The 22,133-nt window shown below is 40.6% G+C and overlaps 1 long non-coding RNA gene across 1 annotated transcript; it reads left to right on the forward strand.

Annotated features, from left to right (window-relative positions):
* Window positions 1-392: 392 nt before the first annotated feature.
* On the forward strand, window positions 393-21,626 carry LOC116445652. Its single transcript, XR_004240850.1, has 2 exons — window positions 393-19,440; window positions 21,538-21,626. It is a non-coding gene; the product is annotated as an uncharacterized LOC116445652 (long non-coding RNA).
* Window positions 21,627-22,133: the final 507 nt, after the last annotated feature.

A 22,133-nucleotide genomic window follows, 5' to 3' on the forward strand; every position in this document is an offset into this window, starting at 1 on the left:
AAGCTAAATGCAGCTTGAGAAAAACTACTTCAAGTTCAGCTGTATCAGTAGGACCAGCTCAGAAAGAAAAAGTGGAAATGGGATGCAGGTCATATTGTGGGGAAAAGAACCAGGGCTGGGAGCTGGTAAGTTCAGAAAAGTTCCTAGGACTTGCTAATTTTAACTGTTTAATGATTTTTCACATAACAATCCTGTGTGGAAAGAATCTTCCCAGAAGCACTTGTCCTACATTTCAAACACCCCAAACCACAAAACTCATCATTAGAGCATAATCCTCTGTGGCCCAAAACACCAGATCAGTTTAAACCGTGCCTGAGCAAGAAATGCAAGATGTGTTGATGCCCATCCACTACTGCAGCAATGAACACCCCCTGCTATCAAATCACCAAGAAATGCAAGATGTGTTGATGCCCATCCACTACTGCAGCAATGAACACCCCCTGCTATCAAATCACTGGTCTGACATTTGATGTTCTAGGGCTGCACTTCATCCACTGCACAGCTGCGTTCCTTGTAGTTCTACTGCTGAAAATGAGCACTTAGCTCCAGCATGAACTCCCAAAGGCCATCTTCATAGACCAAACAAACCACTGTGCTGTTTGTGAGGGAGTTTTTCTCACAAACAGGCATTCTCTCTCTCCTTTCAGACCTGATCCTTAAGGGAAACTAGAGAACTTGTCCCACAGAAGTGCACATGGGAACTGGGTTTCCTAACACTGTCCAAAACTGTGGACTCAGTAGAGATTCTGGTCTGAGAGTACATTATAATCATCTTCTGCTTCCACATGCAGCAGAAGAACTACTGCTACTCTCCTACTTACCCCTCTCCAAATCAAGAGACTGTAAGGTACTTGCCTCTTCTTCTTGTTTAGCTAATAAATGCCATTTTCTCCCATCATTAACATCATCAATGTCCTCTCTATTCTAAAGCTATCATCTTCTTCCTTTCAGAGCTGGCTTAATTAATAAATTTCTTAACAAATGGTAAGCATTTGCTCTTAACTGAAAGGTGATTCTAACCCACAGAAAAGTGTGACCAAAAGTCTGTCTTACTTTTCCACCTATATGTCTTGGTCTAACAAAATACACTACTTCTTCATGCAACCCCAGTACTGTACATCATACCCACAGGAGACTATTCATGTGTGTCTGCCTTGTTTAATGATTGCTTAGGTGTCCACCATAGGTGGCAGTTGGAGAGAGGAGACTGGACAGGATGCCACCTTTGCTCAGGTCAATATGACAGTAATCATATTTTTATCAAGATACACAGTGCATTTCTTAAAGCACAGACACTCTTCCCCCTTGCCATGGAAAGATAATCTTCCATTCTAAAAGAAAGAAAAACTTGGGCATTAAATAATAATAAAAAGGATTTTCAGCTTTTACTTCAAAACAATATGCTGATGATACTTGGTATAGTAGCCATTAGGAGAAATTAGGACTCTGGCAGGTAGGCAGAATATGAGATTTGTCCTCTTACACTCTTTGTGTACCAATACTATCCTTAGAGTGCTGGTTTGTGCTCGCTTTACTTGTTATGGGAGATGGGGGATTGTCTGAAAAAACCCGAAGTTATGTAAATCTTTAATTTTGGAAAGAAACAAAGCAAAAAGTCGTCACAGTATTTTCTTGTTTTCCTCTGTGTGACTGGCAGAAATAGGATAGAGTGAATGCTTCCATTCCGCAGAACTTAAGGAAAACTTGTTTTCCTAGAGGAAATTATTCAGCTTTATCTCACAGACCTATGTTACATGCAGAGAATCCAAATATAAGCACAAATGTGTATGTAGTAAGGCTAGTGAGCACCCAAATGAATAAAATATAAACCCAGATGATAACATAAGTGTATGTTTGCCCACCAAATTAAAGCACATAAATAATAAGGTTTTTAGTTGATTCAAGGTTTCATTATTTAGATGTCAAATAAGGGGTTAAAAGTAAGATCATCATAATTCAGTGGGATAATTTAAAAGTTGATTTTTTTCTCATGTTGAGCATGCAATTTGGCTGATAAGAACAGTTAATATTTTTTGGGTACAGAGCAATTAGTTCTGTATGGAAAAAAAGGATTTTTGAGATTTGGGTGGAGAGAGGGATTAAAATATGTAATCTGTAATGGGCAACAATGTGTATACTAAATTAATGAAGTTTCTTGGGAATTTCCAAATGAGACAGTACAGGTTCATGTCTCAGGTGGGTCTCATTTCAGCTCTGAGTGCTGGCAGTACACGTCACATCCAAGTCCTCCCAATGCACAGACAGGGATACTTGCTGAAGAATCAGTACAAAATTGCAAATGCAGTGAAATGAAGGAGAGAGGATTACAGTGTCATACATTCCAAACTGTAAGATGAGATAAGGTACACCCTTACATTGCCATATTGAAACTACCATATATTTTGGGAGATAAAATCCTTAATCAAGATAATACACACTTCTAAAGTAAGGTGTTTGACCCTAGAAGTTGACACTGAGGTCTACAAACCAAAATTCTGAAGAGAAAGTACCTGGACAAGACTCCCAAGCAGCTTTTACAGTTGCATGCTAAGATATTTTTCGGTTTGCAACATGCCAATGACATAGCCATCTGCCCCAGGGCCATGGGCATAGCGTCTCACAGACCTATTCTTGCCAGAAGAAAAAAAATCCTTAAAATTTAAAAGCCTACCTTGGACATTTCTTGGAACATCTAGAAGACTCTTGGAAGCATGCCTGTGCTGACAAAAATAACAAACATGTGCAGTGATTGGCAAAGAAAATGAGTAGGAGCTGAACACAAACCTTAGGGATGGTGCAGTCAGCAGCCAGAATACTTTCTGCAGCAAAGGGTCTCAAGGCTGTACAGCCAAGTGCTCAGAAAGTCACCTCAGTGCAGAGGTAGTTATTACTAACAAGCATTTGACAAGATACCAAGTAATTCTCTGATCATCAAGTGGCCCAGGTCAGCTTACCCTCAAATTCATCCCATGTGTCTTTATATATGCCTTTAATTAATTGGCTGTATTAGTTTGCAATTGTCAATTTAGGTTAAAAATTGTACTTTTATTTGTATTTGGGTGTTGTGGGAACAAGGGAAATAAAGTTTATTCCTGCTGAGTGATAGCTATTATAACATGAATGTTCTACCAGGTAGCATGGGCTAGGTATAAAGAGCAATTTTTGGCCAGCATTGGTGTAAGTCAGCCCCCCATTACAAGGATTTTATATGTTTTAAAGAGGCATGAGGAGAAGCAGTATGCACAGTCAAAGCAGACTACAAAGAGTCTCTTCCTCCCAATACCCACAGCATTTTTTCCTTAATGCTGTTTATTCAAGATAGATGGAGTATGTGGAGATTTGATTTGGTTTTCTTTCCTGTTCAGAAGAAATGTAGATGATCCCTTGCAAATTAAAGCCGCATGTTGCCTGCCTTCCTTGACATGTTCTGTGCTGGGGTGAGAGGCGCAGGGGCTGCAGCCCGGCTGCTGCTGCCAGAAGTTTTCCGGAGAACAAGAAAAAGTCACAACTCTTAAAAGGGCAATTGCAGATCACAGCTCATTTTATTCAGAGAATGCGAACATTTTTACTCTCTTTTTATTTCCCTTTCTTGAGCAAGTTCTTCTACAGTTACATACAGTGCCTGAAAACACAGACTCTCTCTTGTTCTTCAAACACAGAGAGGCTGATTTAAGGGCCTAAGATGGCAATCCTTACTCCCAGGAGTAGACCCGCTGATTTCACAGATGCAGGGGAAAGGAGTAGCGCTTCATAAGGCTGTGATGCAAGGAGAAATTATGTGATGAGCTCTTACTTCTGGCCTCACGCTACTCTTGCTGTGCTTCAAGTACATTCCTTTTCAAGAAATGACTCCCCATTTCCACTGATGTAAATTAGATTCAGATCATATTTGCTGCATTACTATTTCAAGATACACAGATTGAAAAGGTGTGTGTGTGTGTGTGTGAGGTGGGGAGATAGACTGGAGGAAAGTTGTTTTTCTATGTCTTTTAGGTGTGTGTGTATTTTCCATTAATGTTATTTAGAGAGTGAGCAGGATGAGATCAGAGCAGGAGTAATTCTCAGACTGCATCTGCCTTTTTCAATGGAATGTAGCTTGGTACATGTTAAAGGACAATCTTGACTTTCCCTTTAGAAGAAATCTTTTGGGCTTTTGGTTTTCTTTGTAAAGATAGCTTTAAATATTTAACCAGTGTAAACAGAGGCAGAATGCCCAGCAAGACTGAAAGGAATGTGCCACAAGGATCTGCTTGTAAGCGCTTCTACCCCAAATACATTCTTCATCATACAGGAGGGGTCAGCTGTATTTTGAAAGAAACTGGTTTTGGAAATTTTAGGCTGTTTGTGTGAAAGGAATTGTTTTAAGGATAGACAGGAGTAGTATTCTAGACCTTCCTCCAGTTCTGCAGCTGACTTTTCTAGTTAGCATTTCCCCTACTCTTTGACCCTGGCTGCACAGCAACTGCTCAACACTGCAGCACCCTGATATCCCATGTGGGCCCCAGATAAACCATCCTTAGCCTGATCCTACAGTCTTCAATGAGGAGAAAAAGGAGCACTGCATAAAAATCTTGAAGTTCACACTAGGGAATGTTACCTTCAGGATGATGAAATTTAATTTCCTATTGTCACAGGTAGTCATTCTGTATTGCTCAAGTACGCAACCACCACATTTAGCCCAACTGCAAATTAGTCAAGTCTCTCCTTCCCTAGTATCTCTGTCAGAACATTAACCTATCCCATGACAGTGGGTGCATCTGGACTCTGCTTCTGGACCTTGTGATGTCTCTGTTTTTATGGGTGACTAAAAAGATTGCATCATTTTTACTGGATTTGGACTTATTTATGGAAATCCACACATTTGCCATCTCCAGAGATGATTATTGTAATTCTTTATACTTTCATATGGTATTGCTGACATTAAGAAAAGTATCTGAGGGTTCCCAGCACTGAAGACCAGGAGGACAAGCCACATCACCTCAGTGTCCCAGGTCTTCTGTTCCCCTCAGCTGTCCATGTGCTGAATACAGAAGCTATAAAAGTTTGCTTCCTTATCTTAAAGTGTCATACCAGCCTGATCCCAGTCATGTCAGGGATGGCTGGTCTCTGCAGCCACAGCTCACTACAACTGTATCCCACTGCAGCAACACCTCAGCCTCGAGCCTGCTCAGCAGGAATGAACCCATATCCAGGAGACACAGCTACTGCTACATCTGGCTGACTGAATCTGTAACATCCAGAAGATTTTGTCATGCTTATGTACTTCTGTATTTTCAGATGAAAACACCTCCTTTTCCCACTTCGACTCTCAGTGGTAGTCACACCACTGGAAACAAGGTTCAATCATGCCTCTCCTTACATATTCTACCTGGAAAGTGAGAGAGACAAGGACTTCATGATTATTCTTCAATTTTCAGAGCTCTTTAATTCATGAGGAAGGACATGCATAAAAATATGAACACTGAATAGAAAGCATTAGGAAAGGATGGAAAGGGAAAAGACGGGATATCTAACTTCTGGCTCTTAGGTGTTGTTATCAGTTAATGTTGAAATCATTCTTAAAACTCAGGAAGTACTTTGCTGATGGTGATTTTTTTGGACATTGCTCCTCTGCCATTTATTATAGCTAGACAGATATAGTCTAGCTATTAGGATAACTATTAGTTAGTTAGTATTTCTGCAAAGCCATTACCTTTTAAATTTCTGTTTATACACTTTTTTACAATTATATAGCTTCTTCTTTGAATACATCATGACTTTTTAAAAATGCAGACTGATTTAAATATTTACTTAAAAGTCTTCACTGTACCTACACTTACATTCTTCCAGGCACATACGTGATGGCAATTCAGAGTTAGAAGTCTGGATCCTCCTTTTAGCAGAGAAGGGCTAGGAGCAGTTCATCCTAAACTTCATCCACACCACTGCCATAGCAAGCAAAAGCATTCACCAAACTGCTTTGGGAGGCACTTTTCCCTCCTTTTCACAAATAGTATATTTGTGACTTCATAGTGGCAGCTGGCCTGCCATAGAAATTAGGCTGCCATGAAACCACAGCCTTGAACTCACATCTCTGGGATATGTCAGTTAGCATCACTTGAACATTAAAAAAATGTGACAGAACTGTGTTCCCACATACTGTGTTCAGTAGCAGGAGGCTTAAAGATGCTTCAAATCATAGCAAGCCTAATTGTGAGCCAGTGTTGCACTCTGAGTACCAAGGACAGGCACTAATTGGTTTTTGCCATGTCTGCTGTGCCATTTCTATTACTTTTTTTTTTTTTTTAATTTACAATGCATAGCACTAGGGATATGGGACTTAAAGGCTTGTCTTATTTGGGGAAAAAGAATGCCAATATCAAACTAATCCCTTATGTAGACACTCTTATTTCAGTTTAAAAGTGCCTTTCATGGCATTAGCAAGTTGATTCCTTGCTGACATGAGCTTAATCAATATGAGGCACTTAGCCTGATAGAAATTTGTCTCCATTATGGGGTTGCACCAATTTTTCTATGTGCCTTTGAGAAACCATTAAGTTAAATCAGTTGTTTCTTCAAATTGGCAAGTTCTCACTCATTGAAGATTTGCAGTACAACAGTGTGGCCAGCTGAAAAATGAATCACTTCAGTAAAATGTAAAGAACCCTTTGCCTTTGTACGGTGCTACCCATTAGAGCTCTGAAAGCTGCAAATATCAATAAACTTAGAGCAGCTTTGCATCTGTGTTCTTAATCCTTGTTTTCTAAATGCAGGAACTTAAATGTGGAGAAATGAAATGCATTTCCAAGGTCAAAAAAAGAGTATGTGGTAAAGTGGTTTCAGAAACAGACCAGTGACTTTGAATATCCCTGGTCCCAGCATCCTTTAGACACCTTATATGTAAGAAGTGCTGGTACCTGTGCTTTCTGGTAATCAGCCCTTTAGAATCAGATTTCCAGGGTTGGACAATGTATGCCAGAATAACAAGTCTGTAGCCTCTCATTTGAGTTTGTAAATAAAAAACTGACTTCTTCTTGAATGAAGATCTGCCCTTGTAATTTTATCACCACCTTACTAAATATTTATTCCTAGTGGTATCCTCCTTTAGCTATAAACATAGACATTCTAATCTCAAATTCTGAGGCAAAAAGGATAATCTACCACTTGTTATGGCTACACCAAATATATTTTTTCAAAGGATAAACATTTAAAATCTTACACTGCAAGCAGAGCTTTTTAGGCTGGGAAGAGGACCACAATGACAGTATTGATGCAGTACTAACACCCATTTCTGGAAAAGTGGTTGTGGTCCAAACAACCACTCTGTCTGCTCTGTGTTAAAACAAGGATATTAGTTTGAAGCCCTGTAAGTGATTGGTCTGGTCACAAACAAAACCACACATTAGCTCTGTTGGAAAAAATATGACAATGTTAGGTCAGATGAGCTTGAATCAATCTCCTCAGATCAAGCTGAGGTTCAGATGGAGCAAGTAATGCTATGGTATGACTGACTGAAAGGTAACTGCATGTAAAATAGACCACAGCTAGTGTTTTCACCATGGAGTGCTTGCTTACTCTGTTGTTGAGTGATGCTACTAAAAGTTACTGAAACTTGAAACACAGTGAAAATGCTTTTTAAAGCCTGAAAAACAATTTCCATCCTTTCCTCATGTATCTCAGATTTATATCCTGAATTCTATTATGTGGAATTCAGTTATACCAGTGATTTGCCAAAAGCGTGGATACTTACAACATGTTAAGCTACAAAGACCTTAGTTGTGCAGTACAAATGCTGTCTACAATTAAGGCAATTAAAAATAGAAGCTTGAGGCAGAAGCACTTTAAAAATATTTGCAGACGTATCAAAAGTCTTTCTGTGCCCCTATTCCCAGAGTACCTGGGCACCTCAGCACCTCAAAATCTCTAATGTGCTTGTTCTAAAAGATAAAAGTACTGCTTTGTCTTTGTTTTGGAGGGGGAAATCTAAGGCAGAGAGAGATTAAAATGACCTGTTCAAAGTCAGGTAAGAAGTCTGATAGGAAAGGGAATTTAACCTAAAACTGGCACGCACATTCTTTTTTCCTGAGGCTAATTTTTCCTCCCTGGAAAGCTCTGGGGGGCTGTGAATCACAGTTTTAAGTCCCATGAGGGAGGTGGTCCTACACCTTACCTACTCCTGTTGTTTCTCCCACAGCAGCACCTCCACTGCAGGGCAGTGGAGAGAAGCAGAGCGATGTGCTAGCCCAGCTGAAAGCTTACCAGCAAAGCCCACTGTAGCTCCAGTTGCTGCAATTCCCTTCTCCAGCCCTTGGCATGGCTGCAGGGGTGCTAGTGCCAGCAGAGGGGAAAGGGAAGGAAGATGTGAGCTGAAACATGGGAGAGGGTGGAATGGTTCCTGTCAGCAACAGCCCAGCTTTAATAGACATGAAGCAATTGTGAAACTGCAGCTCGAACTGCACCTTTCCAAAGAAAATTTAATCATTAGTTGTTCTGACTTGAAATAAAAAATCTAGTCGTAGCTGGACCAGCCTCTGAGGTGGCAAAGATGGGGAGAAATCCCTGTTGTTTTGTTCCTTCCAGTACTGCAAAGGGAAATTGAGGGGCCTGGGAGTAGAAAAGACCTTGAGTCACCTTGATGGTGACTCATTCCCTGAACAGAGGGGCAGCAGGACTTGACGCCATCATTTAACACCTCCCCCCTGCTATGTATGGCAGGACTGTTGACAACAGATTTGTCAACATCGAAGTGTTAGTCCATGACCAACCTATCACCTTAAACTCTCTCATAGCAGCATACAAGCTTCTTAATATCTATTCTCTTATCTGTAAAGCAATCAAGATGACAGATGAATGTTCTGACTAAGCATGTTCGTATTTATGTATTTACTTAATTTGCTTCATCGCCAGTTTTCTCTCCCTGCCTCCCTTTTATGCTCTAACTAATGTCTCTCTCAGCATGCCATTGTCAATTTAAATCACACATCAGACCATGCAAGCAGCTCACACGTTATCAGCTGATATGAAAAGGGAAACTCCAAGTACAGTGGTGCACAGCAGTCTTCCCATCTCTACCAGTGTGGCTTGCAGAGCACCATTTTTGAAGGGGCTGTACCCCTCTGCTGCTGTGAGGAGACAGCTGCCTGGCCTTGAAAAACTCTGGAGTGGGCATATGGACTTAATTTAATTAACCAGATAACCTGTGCTACATCTACTGTGAGTGGATCTCCCAGTGCCACTACTCACACTGTAGAGCAGCTCTCTTCATGGGAGAAGAAGGAGCCCTTGGTAAAGATGAAATGGTGCAAGAGGAGACACAAACTCTGCCTCTTTTATGTTGTGGGTAGGAGAGTCCTAACTACTTCTCAACAAGCCTAACCAATGAAGTTGAGAACATGCCACTGTCAATGGGTATTTGTCATATCGTGCAGCAAATCCTCAATGAATACATAAATTTAAAAAAGGCCTCAATAAAAGAAATCTGACCAGAGGCAGATGGTCAACAATGATGACCACCAACCTGAAAACTCAGGTGTAGGCTGAGAATTTGAATCCTCAGGATTCAAATCTGCACTACATTGCAAAATATTTGGAGTAACTATTGGACAAGAACTTAGATATAGAATTGTTCAATTAAAAACAAGGTTGAAAACCCCCAAAATTTTAACTTTGCTGATTAGTGTTGAGTGGTTATTTATCTCAAGCCAGTCAGAGAAGATTTGGCTGGGATTTGAAGTGGAAGTTTCATAGATACACAGCCTTTAGCTTGTGTCCAGATATTTTACCTCCTCTTCCTTTGGCCTGTGTATAGACAGTGGCACTTGGGCTGCTTCTGACTGCACACGAAAATGAGATTTCCTTCAGCATGTACTTTGCTTTTAAAAGGATTTTCTCCCACTTTTTCCCATTTTTCTAGACCTCAACAGTCCAAGAGACTCATATGATCTTTTAGAAGCAATAAGTCAAACCATGGGGAGGGTTATTTACTACAGCACTTGTGAGGACTGCTTTTTGACTGAGGTACTACACGTGACACCTAAAATCAGCAAGAATATCTTGCAGAAGTACCTACCAGCCTAATCCACAAATTCTCTCTGCATGTACATAGTCATTATTGCACTGCTTTCGTTTTTTCTTTTAAAATTCTCTTTCTCTCTTTTCTTAAAGCAGGAAAGAACTAAGGAACTCACAATCTCATGCTAACAACTTTTAGCCCAAGGAACATAATCTGCCTTTATATTTTATCAAGATAAATTCCAGACATAATTTGTTTTCCCAGACCCAGCTCTTGGCCTGTATTTCTCACAAGTGGATAATCGCCCCAAAAAAATAAATAAAAATGTCACCCTACCAAATTAATATCTGACATTGCTCATAGCTGACATTTTTCAGAGACCCCTTTTGCATCCGCAGGAGACAGCCATTACTTTCTCTATGCTGCTCCCTGACCAATTCTATGTTGCCCGTGTAGCATCTGCCTCTGAGTTCGTCATGCATAGTTTTCTCATGTTGCTGTAGACTAATGATAAAGAAATTGGGAGTGTGAACATTCCCATTTTGGAACCAGAATCTATCCTATCTTATAACAAGAGTCATTATAATACAGGCTGTCAGTGTCCACGATTACAGCTTATTTCCATGCCATGCTGGAAGAGAAGAGAGATCTGAAGTTGAAGGTCAGAGTCTTTAAACAATGAAGAAATGTCTCCTGCACGTACTTGGTTTATAATTGTCCAGGATAGAGCTGCTTTTATCAGGTTTGTTGTCATAGTAGAGTTCCCAAGAAAAACAGGGGTGTTTTATTTTGGTTGGTTGGTTGGATTTTTTTGTCCTGGCATCTGTCTACTGTCAGTGGACACCCACAGCTGTAGCCAGGAGTATGCCTTCACTTCTGGCCTCTGATGTGAACAGCTTTTGCTCTGGCCCTGGGGAGCTGTTGGGCAGACAAAGCAGTAGGGAGCAGGCAGCACACCAGGTAATAAAATGTCCAGTTTCTATTCTGATGTATGGGAAATTTTAAAAGCTTTGATGTCTGAAGGCATATGCACTCCAGCAGAGAAAACTTCACATCTCATCTCTCCCTAGCCAAGAGTAGATCTTTTCTATTATCTCACAAGGAGCCTGATAACACAACACATAAAAGTTGGAGCTATCACCATATCAGATCATGAACCAGCTTTCCTGAATGTTGTTATTAAGGCAATTCTTAAGCAAGATAATAATTGGTAGTTTAATAAGTCTCTGTAGAAGTATGCTAAGTATACCCGAAATAAGGCTCAATGCAATTAATTTGACTAAACAATTCAGAAGAAAATATATTAATGTGAAAAGTATAATGGAGGAATTACCACATGAATTCTCTAATCGCCTAGATTCTAAAACACATAAGGGTATCAGGGACCTGGCAGACACCAGAATCCATAATTTCCACTATCATATGTTTTTGCAGTAGAAAGTAGAATTAAGTAAACACATTCTTTGCTATTTAATTAAAGGAATGTACACTGGTATAGATAATAGTCTTGATAGTGAACCAGAAAGCACAGCTCTGTTAACACACTCAGCTAAGAAAGTGCAACCATTTCCTCCAGGGAATATACTGCGGAACTTGATCTCCTTGGTACTGAGCAGGTAGAATATGCTCTCTTAGAGAGTCACCCCACATTCATCCAGCAGTGGAGGCAGAATACGTCTTCTCATTTATGCTTCACCTCGCAGTTCTGCTGTGCTCATGCACAGGCAACAGCTGGAGTTTGAACTGCCCTGGGCAGAAGGTGTCCAGTTCTGAGCAGGGGCAGCAGTACCGTGAGACTGAGCATGCCAGAGCTTTGCCATGGTTTGGCTCAGACAGCCCGGCTGTTTTGCTGGATTTGGGCAGTCAGGGAGAGCAAGTAAAAGAAGTCAAGGAGAATTAATAAAAACATGGTGATTATCTGAAAAGCTCTTGAAGTGAGCATCTGCCTGGAGTTGTATGCCCAGGACTGTAGACAGTGGTGCTTCATTTTTTTGTGTGTATGACCCCAACACAACTATAGAGTTACAGCCTGTAGAATGCAAAAGCTTTTACAGTTTCATACCCCTGTTTCCTATGTACTTTCTATGAGCAAAGAATGAGCAGATGCCACAGATCAGCAGCTGCACAGTAACCTGTAACCTGTTATGCTCTGGTAGCTAATCTGGACATGCAGTTTCTCCATCCAATTTCAATTAAGGTTAGAACCAGTGGGGAGAAGAGAGAGCAGATAGTGCTGTGAGCATTTTAGCTGTGTACATCCAGTGCCATGCTGGGTTGCTTTCTGGAGCACTGGCAGAAGAAGAGAAGCAGCAGCTATGGAAGTTGGAATGGCAGGAGAGGCAATGTATGCAGCAAGCTCCTATCCAAACAGTTGCTGCTAAATCATGAGGATCCACTGAGCAGATTTGATGACCCATGTTGGCTTTCAGGTTTCATACAACTGCCTGCTGCAACCAAGAATTTTAAATCTGGCTGCATAACATTGCATATTAATGCACATGGGATGGTTTTTGGAAGCTGTCCTCTCCTGTGAAGATGGAAACTTGGGCTTTAGGGACCACTTTGAAGAAATCAGACTTCAAAAAAATAGCATTATTATGACTATATTAGCTGTGCATACAGCTGTGATAAGCTGGCCTTGGTCAAATAATCGTGATGATGTTTTGGGGTTTTTTTTAAAGTACAAAATATATTTGCATCACTGACTTGAAAGGTCCTGGTAGCTATGTTGATTGTTTATTGGTTCTACTTATGTTTGCAAACAAAGAAAAGTGAGGAGAACAGCAAAGTGGTCAGAAGTGGGATAGCTGCAGGAACAGAAAGTATAATGGTTGAGCTGTTGAAAGTTGTCAGTGCAAGTGTCAGCAAAGGGGCCAAAACAGATGTTCATACATAAAGGAACACAAGGAAGTTGCAGGTAAGCAGATAAAGGCAATACCTCTACGAGCTTCAGGGAAAGGAAGATCCTGCTCATCCAGCTAACTACAGAGATCTTAGTCACTGGTGGAAAAAAATAATCCTGAACATATTTACCAACAGATTAAGGCCAGTTTCAGAGGAAGCAGATGGCCAGAAACTGTGTGACTTCACAGCAGACGCAAGCTTTATTGATCAAATTACAACTCTTGGCAACTGATGGGAGCGGAGTAATAAAAGTGGGTTAAAACTTTTGGAGGAAAACAACTGGCTTGAGTGGATACAATATAGAATGTGCATATATGGAGTTTCAGGTAACTGTAATTATAAAAGGTGCATGTTGAGACTCCTGTAGTGCAGTAAGAAATGTCAAGCAATTGGCTAAGTCCAAGTCTGATTTAGGAGCAGGGGACATGGAATCACACTCATTTTCAATCCTGAAGAAGAATGTTGCTGTGAGATGCCTTGGAGGGCATAATTTTGAAAGATCTGTAGCAAAGCTTTTCAGTAAATATAAATGGTATGTGATCACTGGCAAATAGGTCTGATTTAATGAAAGCATTTTGTGCCATGTTGGAAAACTGGTTTTGTAGACTTGAACTTAAAACTAGTTCCAAGAAGATGAGATGTCTGCATCTTGGAGAAGGAAGAGTACATACTGCACTGACACGCAACATAAGGGAAGTTACGGAGAAGTGAGAAGTCTAGTCCTCATGTAGTTACATCCACATCAGCATCAGTTAGTTCAGCATCAGTGGTTCAGTAAAGATGAATTAAAACAGCAATGTACCTTAGTCAAAAATGCTGCACAGTAGCTGATGAGATTATGGATCAATAAGGATAATACATCTACAGTCCATATGGGTTTTTTTTTCAAATTTATTATTACTTCAGGGACTGAGAACAGCTCCAGTAAATGAGATAAACTTGAGAAAAAGACTGGAGACAGCAGTTAGAAATGGAAAACATTTTAAAATATCAGAGACTGAGTCAGGAAATCAAGGCAAGGGATTGACTTTAATTAAAAAGATTATAATGATACACCAGACCATACCAATACATAGGGAAAAAAAATAAGCATTCAAGGCCTAAAACCTAATATCAAGTTAATGACTAGATACTGCATTAAATTAAGCTTTGTTTAATAGTGTAATAATCCCTGAACAAGAAAGACCAGCAATGGCATAGTGTTCCCCAGATCTGCAAGGACACTCTAGAAAGCCAGAGAAGAAAAGGAGCATTTATCTGTTTTGGATTATAATTAAAATGCCTAAGTTTTCTACAGCCCTAAAATTTATCTATCTGGCTACAGAAATAGTCATAAACAATCATCACCACTAAAAACTTGTTCGTTTTTAATGCCCCACAAATCCAGAAGTTTTTTTAAACAAAGCAGTCAGTGCAGATTCACCTATGTATTTAGCACTCGTGCACATACTACACACACATTTGCAGAGTAAGAAGAGAGAACAGATAAATCAAATACACAGAAACTGCAGAAATATGATGTGCTTGCCAAGACTCAGACACAAGTCTTCACAGGAGTCTGTTTGTAAGCCAACTCATATTTGAATAATTGAAATGACATCTAATGGAAACTAAATATATACAATAAATGTGTGTATTCATCTTTATGACAAAAGTATTAATAATAAAAAGGTACAATATTGAGATTGTCTAGGAAAACATCTTGTCCTAGAAAATGTAAGAGCTTTGTGTTCAAAGGATTTAGAAAATAAACTCCCTTTCTGTGGAGCCCTGCCCGTTGGGATTTGGCATAAGAAAGAAAAGAGAATTTCTAAGAAATATCAGGTTTTCTTTGCTGGCGTATTTTTTACTTTGTTCTGAATGGAAACAACTTGAGCTCAAAAGGTAAATTTCATTGACTATAGATTTTACTAAGTGTGAGTTTAGTAGAGAAAGCAAAAGAAAACGAAGGATGTACTAAATATGACTGCATTTTACAACCCCTTTCTTCTTCTTCTTTTGATAAGCACTCAACAGAAGTCTATTCAGTGAAAGCTGCCAATTCTTATTTTTACCATATGTACAGATTGAGGATGTCAGAGGAAATGTGTATGGCAAATTAGGGTGAACTCTGTGGCCTGAATGTTAAATGAGAGGGCAAATTATGCAGGATTTGTCTACCATTTCAGTGCTCTCATTTGTGATGTCTTTGGGCAGGGCACCTTTATAAGACTATCCTGAAGATATTATCATAATGGAATGTTTTGCATAATGGAAAACACAGTCACCTCAGATCTTCTTTTGCATGACAAACCCTTGATTAGAAAAATAATAAGATGGAAATGGAATTTCTGTTTATACAGGCAGGCATCAGAGCCAAGGAGAATGGAAGCTGACCTCAATACACTCACATAGGCAGATGCAAAACCTCTCTCTTTACAGTAAATTTAGCCTGGAAATAGACTGAGAAAGAAGCGGGAGTCATATAAAAGTCTTCATACAGTGAAAAGTTCCTTATTCATGAAAAAAGTACCTGTGATATGCAAAGAGTATCACATATTTTCAAATGACTCATAGCTCTTGTGACACTGTAAGGTCCACATTACACCCCTGTGAAAACAAGAATGATTTGATATTTGACAAAATGGTAAACGTTTTAAATTTTCTACTACACATCTGATTCAGCTTTGGCAATTTATAGTCTTTAGGTCCATTGATGTACAGTTAGAAAACTGAATGAATATACTGCCTTAAATCAGGATAGCCAACCATGTACATAATTAGGAGCTGGATTATTATTTTCAGAATTGAATACAGCCATGCTCCCATACTCATCTGAATTAATGCACACATCTGCATATGTGTTTATAGGATTGCTGCTGATGTGCACGTGTCATTAGACACGTAAACCTGCTGGTTTTATTTAGTTAGTCAGTATTAATGACAAAATTTATTCTGCAAACAGAAACATAGAAAAAAGTTTTAAAAGTGTGCAATAATTTGGAAGACTGTACCTTCAGGAAAATTGTAAAATCAAAAGGTAGATTTTACTAGCTCTTTCCTTCTCACTATCTAAGAACGTAATGTGCTATTACATGACTGAACTTAACGTATGTTCAACTTGGAAGACAAGATTATTTCATTAGTGTCAGTGATCCTGGGAGCACAAAACAGTATTGTTCTCTGCCAAGATCATATTGCACACAGGTTTGATGTGGATTTTGGGTGGTAAGAATTCCAACACAGCTGGTTTACAGAAGACCCCAGTTAAACTGCTTAAAATGCCTAGTCTAAAATATGGTACCTGTGAAGATAGTGTTGTGATAGTGGGAGTTCTGCATGCTGGGAGAGTGTAAGTGCTAATTACAAATGTGCTCATGCTTATTTCTATGGCTGCCCCAAATTAAAGAACATTGTTCAATCCTGATATTTGATATAGCCTGAGAAAAGAATCAGTATATTGCTCTGAGGCACCTCATCTCAGTGTGATAAGGATAAAATCTTAGCCTGCCTTTGGTTTTCTGATAGCCATTTCCTCTCAGTTTTCCTCACTGTGATTTGTTGAGATGATCTTAATCTGATCCAAAGGCTCTGAACACCCAGAACTGCCATTAAAAGCAGCAAGGATGGGTGCACCCAGCATCTCTCAGGATCAAGCTTATCATTTTTAGCTTTAAATATCTGTATGATTAGAGTTACATGTGTCAGCTTTAAGATAATGTCATGATTTCATTGTGGTCTAAGATCTTGAAAAAAGAAAGCATGGCTGATCTCTGCACAGTGTCTGTTCATGTTTATTATCTTAACAATAAACTCACAGCTGATTGCAGTTTGGCCCTTATCAGTTCTTCCTTCTAGCAACATACAAAATCATTTCAGCTTTTTCAGGAACAGATCCATCTTAAGATGCAGCTTTACAGAGAACTGACAGATAATACTAACCTTTATTTTTCAGCAAAAGTAATTTTTGTAAAAAAATGTAAAAAATGACACATAAGTGGCCACAACATTCAACATACATATATGAACAATGGTTAATGAAATCTAGGAATTCAGCTTTTCAGTGCCTGAAGAAGCAGATTTAATATCTGGGTTTAGTACTGCAGATTTCTTCACCTGGATTAGAGTGAGCTGTAAACAGATCAGTTGATTAGAAGACTAAAAAGATAACCCAATTTAATGATCATACATAAAATGTCTACCAGAATCCTCCACCTGAATAGCGGTATAGTTACTTTCTTTGAGGAATATTTTGCAATGTATTAGAGAATGAATCTCCCCTTCTTCCTCCACAGCAAGAGCATGCCAGCCAGACAACCCCCTGCTAGCAGTCTGAACCCAGAAGTACATGTTCCCAAATGCTGCTTAATTCACCTTCTCTAAAGTGCTAGCAGTAAGTCCTGCACTGAGGCTGCATACATACTCTGTATTTGTTGCCCCATTTTGCTTTCCATTAATCAATTACTGGCTCAAGGCTGCACTTAATCCATTAGGACAATAGTTACATTTGTAAAAAAAAAGAAAACCAAAAATAATTTATAAAAAAATATTCTGAAGTAAGAATCAGAGTTGTAGTAGAGTCTGTTCAGCCCATGCTCCGAGACAGCTAGAGCATGCTCCCGGGATTATTCCCATAAGACAAACCAAAGCCAGACTCTGTAATGACACCACTTGCAAATGCAGCAGTCATTATTTCTACTCTTCCCACTTCCAGTAAGCTCATCCTGAATGCCTTTGAGCCAGCCTCAATTTTGGTGTCTCCTCTATCTAACCCAGTGAGAAACACACAAACAAATCCCGTAAGGAAGGGCAGGAAGTTGTGAGAGCTGTTACGTGGTTATTGTTACTAGGGAAACCACTTCCTTAGTATTCATGTGTTCAGCAGATCTGTCTGGCTGTGTCTTGGACTCCCAGGCAATATTATGAAATAAATGGCAACCAGGAAAATAAACCCAAACCAGCACAAAATACACTGTAAGTGTCTGTGACACTTAAAATTAAAATCTTGTTCTGGCAAATCAAGTCTAAGCAGAAATATCTCCCATAATATGCTTTTATAACAAGGGTGTGCGTGTTTGGAAGAGTATGCTATATTCTATTCCTCTTTTCCTGAACATTAATAATATATCTGTAAAAGCAATCAGTACTGACAGTCTAGAGTTAAAATGCTAAGCCCAAGCAGCTACATTTTTTGGCTGCTGACCTTAGCTCCAATTTCATGAGCAGTATCTTCATCCAAGCAAAGGATGAGTGTAGCTAGTACTTTGCTTTGAAAACCAGATTGTAGTGTTGGGATTAATCTCTAACAACAGACCGTCCATGCTCCTACTTTATGGGACAATTTTTTTTTGTTTGTTGGCTTTTTTAAGATGCAGCTTGTTTCTGTGTTCAGTCACAAAAGCGTGTGACTTACAAAACAATCAGTAGAAGCATCTCAAGCAGCAGCCATGCCTCTTAATGTTCCCTGTATCCCTTTTGGCATAGTTTAAGCAAGCAGCAACTTTCCCAGGATCAGTCAGAAACTGGTGCTGGAAGGGCTCTCAAGAAATCAGCTGTGCTAAGCAGGTTGTGATATACCTGGTTTATACAAAGACGCTCACCACCAGTTCCTTAATTTCCACAGTGACTGGGATTCAATGCATCTCATCCTCCATAGGAATTCCGCAGCTGATTAATTGATTTTGCCTCTTAACCATCTTGCTGAAAATCTCAGCTGAGTGATAAGGCCTGAAGAGGATACACACACCTTCCCTAGAGCACTTCCAGCCTCAGGCTGTCAGTTCCAGTGCTGGCTGCATTGCAAAACCAGCTCAGTGTTACTGCTCTCCCTGATGGACTCCAGGCACAGAGCCGGTTTGCTCATTCACCAGAGGTCTAGGTCTGGCACTTCAGAAAGTTATCGTTCCTGAGGATCTCGATAACCCCAAGCCCAGCCAGAAACAACCATCTCAGTCGGTTTGTTCTTGCTTTAGAGTGGAATGACTTGCAGTGGGGAGATACGGTGTGCAGCATAACCAAGTATTGCAAAGTTCACTTGCTGCTAGAGAAAGTCTTTTCTAAACAGACATTTCAGAAGACAACATATATGCACAAATGTGACCAGTTACAGGCAAGACTGCAGGAAGGACAGTGGTGCCTGGTCTTCTGAAGAAATGGAGGTGAGGAAAACAGCAGAGAATGAAGTGAAAATACTTTATTATGGAGTAACCCTCTGATACAAAGCGCAAATGATTAACAACTATTTGGGCCTTGCTGAAGCAGGCTCACAAACAGGGTTATGCAAAACTCAACCTATAAATTGAGATAAAAGCTAACACAGCAGATGGATAAAAAGATAAGATCTTTTTGACTACAAAAATCACTAAAGATAAATATCACTAAAGATAAATAAGTGCTTAAAGGTTTGCTTCCTTTTTTTCGCAGTTTTATTTATACATCTTGGGGCTAACTATAGCAAAAATACTCTTGCTTTACAACAGATGAAGCAAAACAGAGAACCAGGACTGCGAGATTTAGAAATATCCCTGCCACGAAGACCTGCAACACAGGACAATGGGAATATCAAGGTACAGAATTAGAGTTCAAATACACATGGGTGGCAGCTCATTTTCTCTCAGCATGTTTGTGTCTTTGCATGATCCCCAGCCTGATCCCTAGTCTACGGTATGATATAGGCTTGTGCTATCTACAGGGTGACCATATAAAACAGATAATTAGAGACCGCTAAGAAGAGACTTTGGCAGTTAGAAATAGCCAGCATAAACCAACAGAAAGATTCTGCTCATAAGTATATTCACTGATGGCACTAAATAAAGGGGCACATGTGAGCTACAGCTGGAAAATACAGGGAACTAGAGTTCATACAGAAAAAAGCTGTTGGAGAAATACAAAAAACTCCCACTGATGTCCCAAATTAAAGATGATCTAATAAATATGAAACTCAGTTCCTGGTTTCTTTCAAGAGCACAGCACTACGTTGCACAGGAAGCAGCTTCTATAGTTCAGATGTCTGGATGTAAAGGACAAGGAGACACTGTCCAAGCCAAGCAGTGTGTCCAGTAGGGCTGGGTATGGAATTTGGCACTGAGGGACAGGCATGCTCTGGTTGGTTTGCTATGGCTCCTCCTGGCCATTTCACCTAGGCTGCTGTCTCATGGGGCAGTAAAAAGGCACCCACCTCCAGCTCAGGATGTACTTTGGTTGGACACTGTTGAGAGCTGGAAGACTACTTAGAGGAGATATTTCTATGGGCTTTCTTTATTCACATATCTTTCCTCAGATAGTGGCAGCCAGGTTTGGGGTTGGAGAACTGGAGAACTTTGCGCTGAGAATTAAGGCCGTTTCGATGAGGCAGGAGACAGCCATGGTGCACACTAAGCCCTGGAAGGTGTTGAGTGCTCTCCACACCCACATGGGCTTGGTGTCTTGAGACCCCCATGCAGTGGGCAGCTCAGTTCTTGGGGGCACTCATGGAAGCATAGCTGCCCTTCTGGGTCTCCATGTGGCAGAGTTACCCCACCCAAGGAAGCTGCCACTTCACTTCCAGAGAAACCTACAGTGACAGAGGAACAGCTAAAAACACACAGTGACACAAGGAGAACCCACATGTGGGGTGGTTCAGAAAAAGTGGCAGCACTGGGAGTGAGGCAGAAAATCTGCTCATTTATCAGATGAGGAGTGCAGGCAGCAGGGCTGGAAACACCTCCTGTGGTTCTCCGAAGCTGTAGATGTTGAGAGGGCAAGGGCCAAACCACCCATCTCGCTTGTGCTTTGAGGTGTGCAAGTTGGAAAAGCAGACAGACACCCCCCTCCCAGCTGAGTTCACACTTTCAGTGGGAGCTTTAATAAGAAGCCAAGTTTGCAGGAGAGAAGAGGATGGGGACCCACAGGGTGGCCCAGATTTACATGTAAAAATCCTCCAACAGGATGCAACATCTCAGTGTGGGTGGAGAGCAAGCAAGTAGTACAGTTTCATTGCTTCATGGCTCAAAATGTCCCCAAGATGTGTACTCATAAGACCTACATTTTGAAGATGAAGACCTGCTTCTGGCCTAGCTCTGCTTTCAGTATTCTGAGGAGCAGTGCACACCAGCTAAGAAGTCCAATAATGGATATTGATAGCTGTGGGCTGCTGTTCGATCCCAGGATGGCTTGCCTGTTAGAGGCTGGGAGGGAAATCAATGCTTATGACAGCACTTTCAGCCAGGAACTGCCCAGAAGTCAAACCTGTCAAAAAGCCATTTACACACTCCAAGTGAAAACAAAGTAGCCGTGGCTTTTAGCAACACTGCTTAGAGATCGTTACATTTTCCACAGATTATAGAGCGAATGAAATGTTTGCCAGAGTAGAATATATGTAGACAACAGCTGTTTGATGAGGGTTTTGGAAGGGGAAGACTGAAGTCACCATTGCTTTAGAGCCTCAGGTGTTGGCAACTGCAGAGCAGTGCTCGCACGGCATCCGCGCTGCCTCTCCAACTATAACTGCCTCCTGTAGTGGGCTGGGAGCGGGTAAGAAGTTGGGAAGGGACACAGCCAGGACAGCTGACTCCAACTGACCAAAGGGATATTCCATACCATATGGTGTATGCTCAGCAATAAAAGCCAAGAAAAAGGAGGAGAAGCGGGGGGGGGCATTTGTCATTAAGGTGTTTGTCTTCCAGAGCAACTGCTAGGCACACTGAAGCCCTGCTTCCTGGGAAGTGTCTGGACACCGATGGGAAGTATCGAATAAATCTTTTGTTTTCCTGTGCTTCTGTGCATGAGCTTTGTTTTTGCTTTATTAAACTGTCTTTATCTTGACCCATGAGTTTTTTCCATATAATTTTCTCCCTCCCAGTGCTGATGAGGAGGGCAGTGATAGAGCAGTGTGGTGGGCAACTGGCATCTATTGAATGTCAGCCCACCAGTCCTTTTAACAACCAACATGGGGCACCCTCTTTGCAGTAAAGACTGCGCCTTCACTACACTTAAGGACCAAATTCTGAGCAAGCTCCCATTTCAGTAGGATCAGAATTGGTCCCAACCACTCAATTTTATCTCTCTCATACTCCCATAGTGCCTGGTTTGGAGATGCAGGGAGGCAGCATATTAGGCCCTTACACCCAAAGCATGCTAGGCCTCTTTACACCCAGAGGGAGAATTCAGCAAACCAAGAAGATTAGTGTGCCAGGTGAGGCCACAGCAGAAAGCACCCTGAAGACCTGCCTGGATTTTTCCTTACACCAGATGAAATAATCTTCGTTTGTCACTAAGCTGA

This window comes from Corvus moneduloides, chromosome 1 (genome assembly GCF_009650955.1).
Source record: "Corvus moneduloides isolate bCorMon1 chromosome 1, bCorMon1.pri, whole genome shotgun sequence".
NCBI lineage: Eukaryota > Metazoa > Chordata > Aves > Passeriformes > Corvidae > Corvus > Corvus moneduloides.